Source organism: Dreissena polymorpha, chromosome 4 (genome assembly GCF_020536995.1).
Source record: "Dreissena polymorpha isolate Duluth1 chromosome 4, UMN_Dpol_1.0, whole genome shotgun sequence".
Classification (NCBI taxonomy): Eukaryota; Metazoa; Mollusca; class Bivalvia; order Myida; family Dreissenidae; genus Dreissena; species Dreissena polymorpha.
In genome coordinates this window covers 32,706,758-32,710,498 of record NC_068358.1, presented here as the reverse complement: position 1 = coordinate 32,710,498, position 3,741 = coordinate 32,706,758, and the positions used below count along the sequence as shown (strand labels likewise).

The 3,741-nt window shown below is 32.9% G+C and overlaps 1 long non-coding RNA gene across 1 annotated transcript; it reads right to left on the bottom strand.

Annotated features, from left to right (window-relative positions):
• Positions 1–1,542: 1,542 nt before the first annotated feature.
• LOC127876740 (uncharacterized) lies at positions 1,543–3,046 on the bottom strand. Its single transcript, XR_008048052.1, has 2 exons — positions 2,690–3,046; positions 1,543–1,738 (listed from the first exon to the last, which is right to left on the bottom strand). It is a non-coding gene; the product is annotated as an uncharacterized LOC127876740 (long non-coding RNA).
• Positions 3,047–3,741: the final 695 nt, after the last annotated feature.

Sequence of the window (3,741 nt, the reverse complement as noted above, 5' to 3'; positions counted from 1 at the left end):
TAGTGACATGTTATAGTTCTCTACCAAGTTTGTTCAAATTATGCCCCTTGGGTCAAATTTGACCCTGCCCGGGGTCACAAAACTGAACATACGCTTATATGGGGCCTATTTTGTGAAAACTTTAAAAATCTTGTTGTCCATAACCATTGGGCCTAGGGCTACCAAATTTGGTATGTAGTGACATCTAATAAACCTCTACCAAATTTGTTCAAATAATGCCTCTTGGGTCAACTTTGACCCTGCCCCGGGGGGTCACAAAATTGAATAAATGCTTTTAAAGCGCCTATTTTGTGAAATCTTTAAAAATCTTCTTGTCGAAAACCATTTGGACTATGGCTACCAAATTTGGTATGCAGTAACATCTTTTAGTCCTCTACCAAGTTTGTTCAAATTATGCCCTTTGGGTCAAATTTGATCCTGACCCGCATGTCACAAAATTTAACATTATATACGCTTATATCTTGCTTTTTTTTGTGAAAACTTTAAAAATATTCTTGTCCTTAACTCTAGGACCTAGGGCTACCACATTTTGTATGTAGTGAGATATAGTAGTCCTCCTTTTTTCAAATTATGCCCCTGGGGTTAAATTTGACCCAGCCCAGAAGGTCACAAAAGTGTACATGTGCTTAAATAGGGCCTATATTTAAGTATTTGCACATGCAGAGAAATTTGTTTCAGCCTTTTTTCAGCAGTGGAGTGATACAGGGCCATCATGGCCCTCTTGTTTAAATACTCAAAAAATGAAACCGTGTTCATGCTTGCATGAACACAGTTTATAAATGCTGTCAGAATTATAAAATATGCAATTACTATAAATACAAATGCCAGGGAAAAGTGCTTTTTGTACTAAAAAATTCCAATGAATATTACAATAATACATTCTGAATACTTTAGTATGTAATTAACAGTTTTTGTCTGAGAAAATCACTAAATTTTATATATTTATTCAAATTCACATAAATCATATTTCAAAAACACATCATTACTTCAAATCCTTTCACACAATACTGAAAAAAAAGCACAGTTTCTGATTGTTATTGATTCTTTATTAATTTATACATGTACCATTTTTTAATCTTGATGCATCCTCAATTGTATAATGCACATCTTAATCTGTTTTAACAATTACAATATAAAGATTAAGGCTGACTCAGTAAATTAATAATCCATGATTTCTGCAGTACTTGCAGACAAAATAGGAATACTGCTGTGATATTATCTATCTATCTAATGGGATATTAATTTGGCTTCAATAGAAAAAATCAAAGCATACACATGTATAAAATGTGTATGTATATATGAGTTAAACTTAAATTGATTGACCATCGATAAAAAGATATTATAATATATGTATGTATATATATATCCTTGTTAAACTAAAAATTAAATATGTATGTTTCTATTACATCATTTAGGACTTTTATTTTCAGACAAAGTAGAGTGAAGCTTAAAACAGTATCCAATTGTAACAGTCAATTTTTGGAAAATCAACCTTATAATTATTTTCTGTGTTGGCCAATGTCATAATTGGTATAAAATGTATATTGAACTGGAAGTTTTCTTTATTTTAAATGATAACATTTGCTTGGTCAGCCATAATTGTCACAATCAAGTGGTCTTTTTACACTGTAGTTTTCTCACTGACTATGGGTTTGTTCCGAGAATGAGCCACACAAAGTATCGTTGGGGAGATGAGTTGTCAATTTTATGTTTATCAGTCTTTCATAATCCAGTATACCTGTAAAAAGGGAATTTGTAACTAATAATCACACAATATACACAATTAAAATTGTTTGCATTTAGATTTATTTAGTACTGCACATTAATCATTTTCCAAAAATATGTAGCAACATTACATTATATAATGCTGCAATACTAAAGTAATTTACTAATTAAAGGTCGCTGATGTGTAATGGATGTGGTGTCCACCTAATGATCTGGAGGTCACTGGTTTGATCCCCAGTGTGGGAGCATTCTTAAGAAATCTCCAAGAGACACCCAAGTACTGGTCACTTGCACTGGTTCTAGGCCAAGGAAACGAACTCAAGAGCATTTCACATACATGTACGTAGTTAGTACTTTAAATTTAATCGAACTAAAAATGGGTTAAAACTAACAACTGAAACCCTTATTAATACATTTTATTTTGAATCAAGCAAATGTGCAAATTCATTAAAAATAATGAGTAAAATTTAAAAATTCTACTTTAAAGTAATCATGATAATTTAGATCATTTTCAGAATATTTAATGATGATAATGATACAATTATATATTCCCTAAATGATAAAAATAAAACATGTAATGTTAATTTATGAAAAAAACGTTTTAATTTTATCAATATCATGGTAATTACAACTAGATACAGGCAATTAGATCAGAAACGTGCATTAATTATATTAACCCATTCATGCCTAGCGTCCTGAAAAAAGGACATTGCAAACAGCGTAGACCCAGATGAGACGCCGCATAATGCGGCGTCTCATCTGGGTCTGCGCTGTTTGCTTAAAGAAATTTCTGTAAGAAATATTCTAAATATAGAAATAAATATACCAGACACCCCTACTTTTGGAAATAAATTGATCCAATTTAGAAGGATGGGAGAGTCCACTGGGCATAAATGGGTTAATGAACAACCCAGACATTTGTAGTGATTTATGGTCACTATTTGATTAACGTTCTATACATAACCTGTCATAAAGGGTATTTTTTAGCCAGTACTACAATCGGCAATATAGTCTGTATTGCATACATATTCCAACGTCTATTATCGATTCGCTTCCTCAAACTGAACAAATATTTAATGTTTACATCGCGAAACGTAATGCATCCAGTTTCACTTTCGGTTTGGTTGGTTTTGTAAACACCGTAATTTCATCTTAAAAATTGGATGATAGGGTGATTAAATAATAATGGAAAAGTAAATCACTTGGATAATAGGTCAAAATGCAACACAAATGAACGTTAATAGTGCTCTTAATATCAAAGTTTCGGTAAAAAGTTTGGCGCTAGTTCAACGCGCATCGTATACAGCCTCATAACAATAGACTGACAACCTTTTGGGTAGTAAAGTAGTAATACAAGGCAACATGGCGACCGTTAGCCACGAGGCCTATCTTACGGAGGAATCCGAGATAGCCGATGTATCACGATTGCAAAATAGGTGGCGGAAATATCCGAGCGGTTTACGGAAAACATTCATCGTTTTTTAGTATCATTATAATTTTTGCCATTGCTCTTGATTATTCCAATCGTTTTAGAATATAGATACTTATAAAATAGCATTTTTCGTAGTACAATCGGCATTTGAACTGTGAGCCTGACATATTACCATGTTTGTTGTGCTTGATACTACATCTCATCATTCTGACAACTAACGGGAAGTTATTTGAAATCCATCCATTCTGGAAAAAGTTATGCTTCAAAAAAAAAATATATTCCCCCCTCCAGCTATCCGCCAAACGCTTGGGTTTTCCCATAATATGGCTTTTTCTTAAAAACAGGCATTAAACAAAGCTTCAAACCTAACAAAAATACACAACAAATATGGTTGAGTATAAATGATACATGTGTGACAGATACTGATGCTCCCACAACACATGTCAGGGACCTATACAAACATAGGTCCCTGCACATGTACATGTATAAACACAGGCAAATCCACTATACATTCTGAAAAAGAACAAAAATACAAAGAACCACAAAATAGCCCAAAACAGGTCGCAATCAGATTTCCTTTCTTG